The following is a 14,782-nucleotide window of genomic DNA, read 5'->3' as shown; positions in this document are numbered from 1 at the left end:
CATATCTGAGGTTATTGATATTTCTCCCAGCAATCTTGGTTCCAGCTTGTGCTTCTTCCAGCCCAGCATTTCTCATGATGTGCTCTGCATAGAAGTTAAATAAGCAGGGTTACAATATACAGCCTTGACATACTCCTTTTCCTATTTGGAACCAGTCTGTTGTTCCATGTCCAGTTCTAACTGTTGCTTCCTGACCTGCATACAAATTTCTCAAGAGGCAGGTCAGGTGGTCTGGTATTCCCATCTCTTTCAGAATTTCCCACAGTTTATTGTGATCCACACAATCAAAGGCTTTGGCATAGTCAATAAAGCAGAAATAGATGTTTTTCTGGAACTCTCTTGCTTTTTCCATGAGCCAGCGGATGTTGGCAATTTGGTCTCTGGTTCCTCTGCCTTTCCTAAAACCAGCTTGAACATCTGGAAGTTCACGGTTCATGTATTGCTGAAGCCTGGCTTGGAGAATTTTGAGCATTACTTTACTAGCATGTGAGATGAGTGCAATTGTGTGGTAGTTTGAGCATTCTTTGGCATGCCATTCTTTGGGATTGGAATGAAAACTGACCTTTTCCAGCCCTGTGGCCACTGCTGAGTTTTCAAAATTTGCTGGATGTATTTAGCAGCAACTAAACTCTTCCCTGGTGGCTGAGCTGGTAAAGAGTCCACCTGAAATGTAGGAGACCTGGGTTCAATCCCTGGGTTGGGAAGATCCCCTGGAGAAGGGAACGGCTTCCCACTCCAGTATTCTGGTCTGGAGAATTCCATGGACTGTTTGGTCCATGGGGTCACAAAGGGTCAGACATGACTGAGTGACTTTCACATCACAAACTCTCAAAGGGGCTCTCCTGGTATGGCTCAGCAGTAAAGAATCTGCCTGCAATGCAGGAGATGTGGGTTCAGTTCCTGGGTTGGGAAGATCTCCTGGACATGAGCATGGCAACCCACTCTTGTATTCTTGCCTGGAAAAATTCCATGGACAGAGGCATTTGGCAGGCTACAGTCCAGGCTACAGAATCTGACAAGACTAAGCGACTGAACACACACACATGCACATATACACTCACAACTGAACATTAAAATTGTTATACACCCTAAATATTACCAGCAAATATCATCTTGTCCTTGCAAAAGTAAAATTTCAAAAACAATATCCCTCAGTCAACAAAACCATGAAGGTTTTCATCTATAATGAGAATGAAATCCCTGATTGCTGGATAGAACATTGCAGGGATCAGATAGGATAATATAAGCTAAAGTTCTTTGTAACCTTGAAGTCAGACCTCTGGGTTCAAATCCTGGCTTTGCAGCTTATTAGCTCTTTAGTCTTGGGTGAGTTACCTAACCTCTCAGTGCTTGGTTTTTCATATGCAAATAGGGAAAGTAATTGAACCAACACTCAGAGATTGCTATGAGGAATAAATAACATGATTATATATAAAGTACTTGGCACACCACCAAGCATCTAGTAAATTACCAATAAAATATTAGTTATTAATTAGCTTAAAATTTAGTTTGGGAACAAGATAGATATAGTTGGTTAGTTCAGTTGCTCAGTCATGTCTGACTCTTCACAACCCCATGAATCACAGCACGCCAGGCCTCCCTGTCAATCACCAACTCCTGGAGTTCACTCAGACTCATGTCCATTGAGTCAGTGATGCCATCCAGCCATCTCATCCTCTGTCATTCCCTTCTCCTCCTGCCCCCAATTCCTCCCAGCATCAGAGTCTTTTCCCATGAGTCAACTCTTCGCATGAAGTGGCCAAACTGCTGGAGTTTCAGCTTCAGCATCATTCCTTCTAAAGAAATCCCAGGGCTGATCTCCTTCAGAATGGACTGGTTGGCTCTCCTTGCAGTCCAAGGGACTCTCAAGAGTCTTCTCCAACACCACAGTTCAAAAGCATCAATTCTTTGGCGCTCAGCCTTCTTCACAGTCCAACTCTCACATCCATACATGACCACAGGAAAAACCATAGCCTTGACTAGACAGACCTTTGTTGGCAAAGTAATGTCTCTGGTTTTGAATATGCTATCTAGGTTGGTCATAACTTTCCTTCCAAGGAGTAAGCGTCTTTTAATTTCATGGCTGCAGTCACCATGTGCAGTGATTTTGGAGCCCCCCAAAATAAGTCTGACACTGTTTCCAATGTTTCCCCATCTATTTCCCATGAAGTGATGGGACCAGATGCCATGATCTTTGTTTTCTGAATGTTGAGCTTAGGATAGATATAGATGATAGCAATATGCACACTATGTATATATGTATATATGTATATACGTATATACACACACTCAATATATATGTGTGGGTGCACATATACATACACTGTGTACATACAGTAATAAATGAGAAAAGTCACATGTGTAAACAAAGTCAATGTCTGGGTGGGTGTACTAGATAGAATCTTGCTATTTGACATATGCAGGAAACCATTTTAGGATATGAGCATCTGATGTGGGAAGTAGTTTTGTTTATTTGCCTATCTTTCCTCTAAAGTGAGACATTCTTGAGTGTAAGGGTCATATCTAGTTCACCATTTAATCCTCAACGACCAGCACATTACTGATACATACACAGCTCTAGTAAATATTTGTTGAATGAATGCAAGAATAAATGAATGTAAGAAAAGGTAGGAAGTATATACTGCAAACAGAGAAGAACACTGTGTGCCCAGAGCAGGAAGTTAATATAATAATAACAGTAGTTATAACTTAATAAACTTTCAAGCAAAAATCCTGTACCAGAAACCAAATTTTGACTATCAGAAAAGAAAGGTAAGGGAGCAGAAAGGAAAAAGACTAAAACATTTTTTGCAAAGAGATATTTATACTAGTATGAATGATCTCCTGATTCTAGACCCACCACTCTCAATATCATCAGCAGTTCTCTGCAATTTTGGGCACTCAGGAATCTCCCCACTGGAGAACTCTAGAACTAAGTGTCTTTGAAAATCAAGGGGTTCCCATACTTCCTTTTCAACCAAAAGGAACAATAACTACAAAACTTTCATATTTAGAAACTTTAGTTAATTCTGTAATATCTAAAGGGGAATCAACTAACACTCCTCCCAGGTGGGCATACATCTCATTTTATAACATCTCTTAAAGAGGATCTGCCACAACTTCTAATGTTGATGATAGTCTTCATTGCCAGGAAGTGATTTTGTTTCTCCAGTAAAGCACTATTGATCCCCTTGGGACAAACTTTAAGAGCAACCAGTCATTCTGTTCTTTGAAAGAGTTCATCTCTTATTTTTTAAACATCTTTTAATATGTGCTCTCTTCTCTTTTCCAAGTTAAATAACATCCGTTCCTTCCACGATTCCTCTGAGGTATTTGTAATATTGCTTCATTTCTCCTATGGCTTTCCAATAACCTCTCCAAATCTTTATGTACCAGGGGATGAGCCATTGTTTATGTCTTGTTTCTTCTGACCTTCGGTTCAGGACTCATCTTGCAATGGGACTACCTCTAAGGGACTTTGCAGTAATTAGGAAAAGATGCTACTCTCTGGGCAGATGATTTTAAAAATGTCACCCTATGAGTTGCCATGTGATCCAACAATCCCACTCCTGAGCATATATCCAAGACAAAAGTATAATTTGAAGAGATACATGTATCCCTATGTTCATAGCAGCACTATTTGCAATAGCCTAGACATGGAAACAACTTAAATGTCCATCAACAGACAAATGGATAAAGATGTGGTATATACGCACACACACACACGCACACACACACACACAATGAATGTTACTCAGCCATAAAAAATAATGCTATTTTCAGGAACATGGATTGGACCTAGAGATTATCATAGTAAGTGACATAAAACAGAAAATACCATATGTTATCACTTATATGTGGAATCTAAAACTTGACACAAATGAACCATCTGTAAAACAGAAAGACTTGTGGTTGCTAAGGGGAAAGGATGGTGGGGATGGAAGGATGGGAGTCTGGGATTAGCAGGTACAAACCAGTATATACAGGATGGATAAACAATAAGGCCCTACTGTATAACATAGGGACTGTAGTCAATATCCTGTTATAAACCATAAGGGAAAAGAATATGAAAAAGAATATATATATATATATATATCTCTGAATCATTTTTTCTGTATAGCAGAAGTTAATACAAGATTGTAAATCAACTATACTTAAATAAAAATTTTTTTTAAATGTTCCCCTCTGGAGAGGCCAGTTAGAAGCGGGATCTTGATAGTGAATAAAAAGGTACTCCTTGCCTGTTTCTTGTCAGGCACCTTCATATACTGAACAAACTGAGAAACCACACCGGCAGCCTTGCCTTTGAGACACCTGTATTATACAAAAATAGGATTTTTTTTGCATAATATCTGGGTATTATAGAGCACTGTTCTTTTGGAAATCACATTCTTTCATCTTTCTCTCTCCCCCCTTTTTTAAAAGTGTAACCCAGTGTCCAAGATGGTACAGTAGGAAGATCCTAATCTCACCTCCTCCCATGAGCGCAATAAAATTAACTATTTATAGAGTAACTATTGATGAGAAAGACAAGAATACTGGAAGAAAGGATATTCTACAACTAAAGATAAAGATGGAACCATAGTAAGATGGGTAGGAGGAGGAGAGACATGGTATGGTCCAGACCCATAATGTGGGATGAGCGACCCACACAATTGCAGAGGTTTTCCCTAAGAAGGAGTTGAAGCTGCACATTGGGCTCCTCAGCCCAGGGGTCCTGCACCAGGAAGAGGAGCCCCCAGGTCATTTGGCTTTGAAGGCCAATGTGGCTTTCTTTCAAAAAACCCAGAGGGATGTGGAAAATAGAGACGTCACTCTTAAAGGGCACCCGCAAAATTTCACACCCTCCAAAACTCAGGGCAGAAGCAGTCATTTGAAAGAAGTCTGAGTAAGACCCATGTGCTGAACTTGGAGAGCCTCCCAGAGAGGTAGGAAGCAATTGGAGCTCACCTTGGGGACACAGACAGTACTGGCAGTCATTCTGAAAGTTCTGCTGCTGCTATTTCACTTCAGTTGTGTCCGACTCTGCGTGACCCCATAGATGGCAGCCCACCAGGCTACCCCGTCCCTGGGACTCTCCAGGCAAGACACTGGAGTGGGTTGCCATTTCCTTCTCCAATGCATGAAAGTGAAAAGTGAAAGGGAAGTCACTCAGTCATGTCCAACTCTTAGTGACCCCTGGAAATCAGCCTACCAGACTCCTCCATCCATGGGATTTTCCAGACAAGAGTACTGGAGTGGGGTGCCATTGCCTTCTCCATCTGAAAGCTCATTCTACCACAAAGACACTGGTTCTAAGAAGTGCAGTTTTGGAATCCTCCTTGTAGTGTATTAGTACCAGGATCTGACCCTATCCACCAGCCTGTTAGCACCAGTACTGGCACACCTCAGGGCAAACAGCTAGGCAGGCAATACTTAGTCCTGCCCATTAGCAGGCTGACTCCAGCTATGGGATGCTTGGTCCCTGCAGCCAGAGACCCTGGGCCCTGACTCTGCCCAACAGTAGGACAGCCTAGCACCAAGACGAGCCTCACCCATCAGTGGGCAAGAATAGCCCAGGGATCCAGTGGGTCCTAACCCTGCCCATCAGCAGGTAAACAGAAGGTCCAGGACCACTGCAGGCCAACAGTTTGCAATGTAAGAACACAGCTCGCCCACCAGCTTACTGGCACCAGCTCCTAGACATCTTGGACCATCCAGCCAGTTGCCCTGGGACTCAACCCCACATACCAGCAGGGTGACATGAGGTTTAGGACACTGAAGGCCCTGCAGCCAGTTATGTTAGGAACCAGATTCACCCATCAGTGGCCAACACTAGATCTGAGACTCCTGGCCACACAACAATACACCCCAGAACCTGGCTCTGCCCACCAGCATTAACCCCAGAACACCCCAGGGCTTTGTAGGCAGCCACCTCACATCAGGCAGGGTAACCAACTAGATCAGGAAATCTGTCCCTGCCACATGCTCGTGCATGTGTATACATACCCACATGCATGCGTGTGTGTGCACGCACACACACAGAGCTCCCAATACTTTCTTGGTGATCTGTGCTATATTTAAAATGGATAACCGACAAGGACCTGCTACATACAGCACATGGAACTCTGTCCAGTGTTATGTGGCGGTCTGGATGGGAGGGAAGTTTGGGGGAGAATGGATACATATATATAAAAAGTTAAAAAAATATGAAATGAATCCACAGATCACCAAATATTTTAGGAAAACAAAGAAGAAGTCAGAGAGCAGCAATTAAAAGTGAGATAAGAAAACTATTGCATCCATGAAATAAGACCAATAAAGAGCTCTTGAAATCTTGAAAAACATGACAGCAAAACTTCAACAAGATGTTTAGGAGATATAGTTGAGGAAATCTTCCAGAATGTAGAATAAAAAGACAAAATAATGCAAAGGTAGGAGAGAAAACATAAGAAAAATAGAGAATCAATCCAAGAATCTTAAAATCTGACAATCAGGAATTCCAGAAAGAGAAATCGTAAGAAAGGGAAGGATACCATCACAAACTAACCACTATAATTTCCCAACCCCTAAAAGACTTAAAGTTACAGATTCCAAACTAGACCATTAGTTATATGTCAGAACTCATCACTGTGATAATTTTAGAACTTCAGGGATAAAAAGAAGATCCTAAAAGCTTCTAGAGAGGTTATAGCTGATGGGTCAGCAATCAGAGTTTAAATTTTTCAATAGGAACTTGAAAAGCTAGAATACAGTGAAGTAATGTTATTTAAAATACTGAGGATACATTTCTTCCACACCAGAGTTCTACACCTACCCAAATGTCAAGGTAGATTATAAACATTTTCAGACATGAAGGATTTAAAAATATTCATCCCTTTTACTCATTTTCTCAAGAAACTACTAGAAACCACCACAATTAGAAAATAAAGGAGAAAAACTAGACATGGGAGTCAAACCAAGCGAGAGAAGCAAAGTAAATTTCTAGAACTAAGGCAGTGGGAAATCACAGACGATGCTTATGTAACAGCCTAGAAAGCAACTAGTCTGGGCGGGAGCAAAAAAGGAGGAGGGGTTCAGGAGGAATGTCCCAAATCAAAATGAAACTGATAACTTACCTAACATATTGACAATTTGACAGGAATATAGTTCTAACAGACAATTTAAGGAAAAAGCCTAACAAAATATGAGGCAATGATTAAGTCCAATTTTTGTTTGTTGGTTCTGTCGCTCAGTCCAACTCTTTGTGACCCAATGGTACATTAGTACTAGCATAACAAGGGCTTCCCAGGTGGCTCAGTGGTAAAGAATCTGGCTGCCAATGCAGGAGACACAGGTTTGATCCCTGGGTTGGGTAGATCCCCTGGAGGAGGAAATGGAAACCCACTCTAGTACTCTGGCTGGCAAAATCCTATGGAGAGGAGTCTGGGGTATGGGAGGGTAAAGTCTGTGGGGTTGCAAAGAGTCAGACACAACCAAACACAAAAGAATCTGTTATGAAGAAAATTTACATTACCATAAAGCAAATACAAATTATTCATTTAACCCAAATGTTGTCTCAGGGGAGTGGGAACAGGGTGGGGAACCACAGTCTCAGGAGACCTGTGGCTTTTTAAGATGAATCTTATAACTATTTGACTCCTTCAACCAGGCATGTGTTTGACCAAAATCAAATTAAAGAATACAGCTTTGCAGAAAGTGTTCACCATGTATGATTTTTTAGTGATGTCTAAAATAACTATAGGGCCACTGCTCCATCAACTGCCAGAGCATCAGTTCTCAACTTTTTTTCCCTCTGGACACACAGACAAGTGGTACCTTCACGTGGCATAATTCCATGGATGTTCCCATTATTCTAACTTTAACATAATGTTTCTCACCTGCCTAAGAAATTATATATCAGAATATAAGTAATGAGGAAATAATATTACAGGACAAATTTGGACAGTGTTTAATGTATCAAAATTTACTACTTACAGTTATCCCAACTTGAGCCATTTTAAATAAGTAGTTAACATACCACAGGACTGATCTCAATATAATCATGTGTCACAAGCTAAATTTGAGAACCATTGGGTTATAGTAGGATTCCCAAACTCAGATGTCAACCAGAGTCAGGTAAGAGAAGAAGTTGTTAGGTAATTAGAATAGGAAAAAGGAATCCAGAATGGCAGTGGTTAAAAGGCAAAGAAGGGAAAAGCCCGTGAAAATAAAACAAGGAAGGTTCGAGGACCTCAGGTAAAACAAACAGCCTTCCTGGCTAGCCCAATTTACATAGGGCAGGCCCAGGGGGAGGAGGGAAAAAACATATAAAAAGAGGAGCCAAAATTGAGCTGGGGGCTTCTCTTCGTGTCTTTTGGGCTGATCCAGCCTCACACCTTGAGGATGTATTTTCCTTTGCTTTCTAAATAAAACTGAGCTATAACACTGGTCTGTCCATTGCTTCAAATTTTTGCTATGGTGAGACAGAACTGAGGAAATAACACACTCTCCCGACAAAGTAAACCATGTAAACCTCTCACTTTTCCTTTTCCACACTTCATAGTGTCATGGGACGAGAGAACTTCTTTTTTTATTGTAAGAGAAGTAACAGAATCTGTGTGGTATTGAAAGATAATTGATCCTTTACCTTAACATCTGGTAGAGGCAAACTGCAGAGGAAAAGGCACTTACTTCTACAAAAAACCACTACTCAGCACCAATCAATAACCATGCTGGAATAGAGGTATATTCTCATCCCATCTCGACTCTACCTTACACATTTACATCCTAATGTGAGTCCCTTGTTATCCAAGATGTAAGTCACCATAGATGTGCATCATGTGATTCATATATCGAAGACAGTCCTGATTTGCAAAATGACTCTCCCTTTCAACTTATAAACCATGAAAATGTCCTGGAGAATGCAACATTTCAGTGTACAAAGTTCACCTTCAAGATGGATTTTCAAAACTGGGAAATATATACAAATTTTTTATCTAACCATGTACTTAAATCTTCAGTGCAGAAAATCAGATGATCACATTTGTTATCTAATTCAATTGCAGAGTTGAATAATTCTTTTTCTTATTAGGCCATGTTGTGCTACTTGGACTAAGCTAATGCTCAGTGATTACATGGGGTTGAGATCATAGATATTATACTTTGCAATTCCTTTCAAGGAATTGTTTCCAACATAAGGAGATACTATCATAGCAGAAGTTCAAACAGTATTTCTGCTATGATAGTTCTGATTCTCCAGCCAGATGCCGTCACTCTCTCCCTGACCCTCCTTGGACACCCTTCCCTTATCCTATGAGCACATGGTTAGAGTGCTCCATAAGAGCAATTTTATTTATGTTATCTTCATCCTGACTTGTCTTTATATCAAGGTCTCACCCTTCCTACCAGTCTCAGAGGAGGGGATGTCTGTCCTTATGTCTAAAGACCACAGTCTTTATTTCCTCTGGGCCCCATCCCCACAATCATCCTTCTTCCACATTGCGAGTGCCCCCTTGTGTCTTCACCCATGTCCAGGGTCCCTGTGCCTTCAAACAAAAGTAAATAAAGGTTTCATTTTACCATATTCCTTCTTCTAGTACTGCTCAATCTCTTCCTTCCCCTTCTCATCCTTTACCTTTCTTTACATTAACCCTCCTAGGATTACATTAACCCTTCTTGCCTTTCATTTGGCTCCAATTATGACAATAGTCTGGAGAAGGGAATGGCTACCCATTCCAGTATTCTTGTCTGGAGAATTCCCATGGACAGAGGAGCCTGGCAGGCTACAATCCATGGGGTCACAAAGAATCAGACATGATTGAGTGACTAACACACTTTCATGACTATAGTAATGGAAATAAGTAACTCTTATTAAACTCTTATTAAACTTAGTTTTCAAAACACTTTCATAAACATCTGTCTTTTGAACCTCACACTAACCCTGTGAAATAAGTAGGACAACAATTATCTTCCCTTTATAAAAGAAACTGAATTTCTGGGATATTAAGACATTTACCCAAGGTAATACAGTCAGTAGGTGGCCCAGGAATTTGAACTGGATTCACTGAGTTGTGGTCCAGTGACTTTCCACTGTTCTATTACTTCTGAGGCTGTCAATTCCAAAGCTACTAGAGATCTCCTTGTCAATGCCAATTTTATATATATATATACACACACACACACACACACACACACACACATATATATATATATATTTTTTTTTTTTTTGGTCCTTTTACCCTTTGGTTTTTTGGTTGTTGTGGTAGTGATGGTTTGCAATTTTTTTTCTTTTGTCTTTGACTAATATTTAAAATCCTTAAAACCATATTTGTTCTTTTAAAATCTCTTCGCTTAGGTTTCAGGATACTTCAATTTTTAGATTCTTTTTCTAGTTCATTAATCATTTTTCCTCTTTCTCCTTTTCTGTACCCCTTTTCCAGATGTAAAAATTTTCTAATACTCAACTTTCACTTTTTACTTTTTAGGTCTCTTCCTTGTGAGTTCATGGTTTTACACAGATGACTCCATGTCTGTTTCTAAATTAGAAGCTTGAAGATATTTAAATTTGCCTAGCTTTTCTTCTCTTAGGCTGCCTTTCACTAAGTTCTGCTGTCTGTCTGCTCTTTCTGTCCTCATTACTACCACCCACCTCCAGGAGCTCACTACCCCCTCATGACTAGATGATCTTCCCTACAAAATTTCAACACCCTATCCAGTTTTCCTAACAATGGCCATTTTAATTCTTTCCTTTCAGTCACCTTGCACACTTCTGCCAAAATTCACCTTAATAAAATGTTTCCTTAGTGGCACTATCTCCTCAAGTATATCCATACAGCCAAGCATGATCTAAGTCCATCTATGTAAGGTTCTTTGATGAGGATACAGTCAGTCAGTTTAGTCGCTCAGTCATGTCCGACTCTTTGCAACACTATGGACTGCAGTATGCCAGGCTTCCCTGTCCATCACCAACTCCTGGATCTAGCTCAGACTCATGGATACAAAGTTACTGCTTAAAGTGGCTCATGTGATAAGTCCTATTACTATCGAGACTTATAGGGTGTAGACATGGAAGAGATTACTGTCAGAAGGAAATTATCAACCAAATGGGCAGGGGAAGGTGAAAGGAAGCAAGAACACATGTACTTAGGCACAGGGTAGGGAAGGAAGTTATCTTGAGGGTAGATTCAGGTTAAAGGTGGGGGTAGCCAGTCTATGGTCTTAGATCCTATTCTTTAAGAGGTACTGAAACAAGACAGAAAAAAATCTATATTTAGCAGAATGGCCCTCAAGGAAGGGACCATATATGGTTAGAGGAACTGCTCTGATAAGGCACTTGAGGTAGGGATGAGGGAGTGGTAAGACTCTCAAGGGGTGGGCCTAAGACTTCATAAGGATGAGTTGATTAGCTGCAGGTTCTGTGTGATTAGGGCTTCCCTGGTGGCTCAGAGGTTAAAGGGTCTGCCTGCAATGCAGGAGACCTGGGTTTGATCCCTGGGTCTGGAAGATCCCCTGGAAAAGGAAATGGCAACCCACTCAAGTATCCTGGCCTGGAGAATTCCATGGATGGAGGAGCCTGGTGGGCTACAGTCCACGGGGTTGCAAAGAGCCGGACACGACTTCACTTTCACTTTCTGTGTGATTAAAAAGAGTAGGCAATGTTGGAGCAGAACAAGTTGGTCAGAACAAAGGCAAGAGGCAAGAGTCCTGCCACTAGAGAGCCTGCTTCCCTGCTTCTCCCACACACTGCTGATGTATGTTGACCAAATAATGGTTTGCAGGAGCAACTGGTTACTACCCTATCTGAGATGCTTACATGTCTCAGTGGTGCACTGGATCAGAAATGTTAAGATGTTTAGGATGCCTAGAGTTGAGGGTATTATGTAGTGGAATGCTGATAAATATTCAATGATTGAGTCTCTGGAAGAAAAAATGAAAACCCAACTAATTTCTAGTGTTTGCTGGTGTCTATGGAAAGCTATGACAAACCTAGACAATGTGTTGAAAAGCAGAGACATTATTCTGATGACAAAGGTTCATACAGTCAAGGTTATGGTCTTCCCAGTGGTCATGTATGGTTGTGAGAGCTGTACAATAAAGAAGGTGGAGCACCGAAGAATTGATGCCTTTGAACTACAGTGCTGGATAAGACTCCCGAGAGTCCCCTGGACAGCAAGGAGATCAAACCAGTCAATCTTGAGGGAAATCAACTCTGAATACTCATTGGAAGGACTTATGTTGAAGGTGAAACTCCAGTATTTTGGTCATCTGATGTGAACAGCTGACTCATTGGAAAAGTACCTGATGCTGGGAAAGATTGAAGGCAGAAGGAGAAGAGGGCATCAGAGGATGAGATGGCTGGATGGCATCACCAATGGAATGGACATGAACTTGGGCAAACTTTGGGAAATGATGAGGAGCAAGGAGGCCTGGTGTGCTGCAGTCCATGGGGTTGCAAAGAGTCGGACATGACTGGGTGACTGAATAGTAACATGATATAAATACTTCTCCATGGCTGATTTCAAGCCACCAGCATGACATGTGACATCACTAAATGTGGAGCTGAGAAGAGATGTGCACAGTCTGTTCGCGCAAGCTCTTGTGCCCTAGCATACCACCAGTTCATGAGTGTGGCTGGGAAAGAGGCGAGAAAAGTCAACTGAACTGAATCATGGTGGAACTAACATGCCAAGTTTTAAACTGCAGACTTTATCCCATGCTAAAGGGAAGCTATCAAAGGTTTTAAAGCAAGGGTAGAATATGCTTATATTTGAAATTTAGGAAAAGTCTCTCCAATGGATCCAAATTCATTTTTCCCTTATCATACTCTAATCAAAGCATATTCACACACATATTTTTAAAATATGCCTAACAAAAGGTTATTATCATAATCATGAAAATTTCTTTTCAATACAAAATTTAAACTTCTTTAAAAAATTTGGAGGAAATAATACTAATAGAAAATTTATTTTAAAATGTTCAGTAAGCATATTGGAAGTTTTATGGCCACTAGTAATAATAAAGCAATTTCAAATGATGATATGCCATTTCATATGTTAGACTGAAAACTATTTAAAAGGAGGGCAATTACCAGTGTTAGCAAAGGTAATGGAAGATGACAATTCTCATACACTGTTGATTTAACTGGAAATTATCAAAAAGTTTCTGTAGGGCTGTTTGGTAATATATATGTGTGTGTGTGTGTGTGTGTGTGTGTGTATAAATTTTTATATGTAAATGTAATGTAACTGACAAATAGGAATAATTCTGTGTCAGGACTTACACTTCTAGGAATTATCCTAAGGAGTCTTATAAATTCTATAAACTGCAGCACTGTTTTTAATAGCAAAAAGAAACTGGAAATAGCATATAAAGGTAGGTGATTGGTTCAATTTTATATGCCATATGTCTATATTGTACTACTAACCATTAAAAATACAATGTAGCTATATTTTTTTATATAGAAAATGTTTCTAAACTCTAATTGTTATTAAGTGAAAATCAGGTCATATAATACATTCATAAATACACATTTTGAAAGAACATACAAAGAGTAATGATTATGCATGAGAAAGAGTATAAAGATTTTTAATTTTCTTATTTGTATGTTCTATTTTTTATATAATGAATATAAATTACTTAAGTATATTATCCTCTGAGCTTTAACTATTTGTCAACATAAGTAATAGTCATATAGTGATTCTGTTTCTTCCACAAAATTGATATCTGTACGTTATTTACTTCAGAGCAAACACTTATATAATATGTGACTATATACCGAGGAATATTCCAAAGGATATCTAAAAGTAAACAACTCATTGGATCCTTACAATAATCCTATAAGCTGGGTACTGTTATTATCCCTGTTTTACTGACAAGGAAACAGAAGCACAGTGAATGAGTAACTGCCCAAGGTCACACAGCTGGTAATTAATAAAGCTGACATTCAAACCCAGGCAGTCCAGTTATAGTGACAGAGCTCTTTACCATCATACCATACTGATTCACATCGAAACTGATTTATAATTCCTTACCTGAGGATTAGGACTAATAACATTACCTATCACATGGGCTTGCCATTGGGTATAACTGAAATCAACCATGAAAGAACTTAGTTTAATGTTTGGCACATTAGAGTTAATTAGTGCTAGGTATTGAAGAGAAAAATGGTAACAGTACTACTCAGACCTCAAACACCACCACCAATTCAACTTTATTTATTCCCATGCTGCTCCAAGACATACTCTCTGCTTTATTTCAATGAGTCCCTTAAATACACCAAACTCATTCCATGTCATGCTTATGACATGAGCATGAGTTGAAGTTTCAACTCATGCTGTTGGTCTCCCTTAAGTCAGGTGACTAGACTTATCCAAATCACATTGGGTCTTGAAATCCTAGCTCAGGTCCTTTCTCCAATTATTCCAGCACTTTATTACATGACACTATTTAATAAAAATGAGGCAACTGATACATAATTATCTGCTTGTTTTCCTATCCAACAATACAGCAAGCTTTGAGAAAGCAAGGATGAATGTCAGAGCACTTATTTCCCTGAATCCCTTTGGTTATCTCCAACCCCAGTAGGATAAGACCTAGGTATTTAACATATAGTTGCTTCACCTTTTCACTTAGTCATAGGAATATACCCATAAAAGTAGAAATCGACAACTTATCTAAGTTTCCTAGCAGCTTCTTTCCAGAAGAAAAAGATAAATCATAATATTAAAATCAGGAGACGACTGACAAGCAAATGCAAATCCAGGTAAGCATATACAATTTATAATTGCTACTAATATATAATATATTTGGAGAAGGTAATGGC

This window comes from Bison bison, unplaced genomic scaffold, assembly GCF_000754665.1.
Source record: "Bison bison bison isolate TAMUID 2011002044 unplaced genomic scaffold, Bison_UMD1.0 scf7180017864367, whole genome shotgun sequence".
In the NCBI taxonomy this organism is placed as follows: Eukaryota; Metazoa; Chordata; class Mammalia; order Artiodactyla; family Bovidae; genus Bison; species Bison bison.
The sequence above is the reverse complement of the archived record's forward strand: the minus strand, read 5'-3'. Positions refer to the sequence as shown.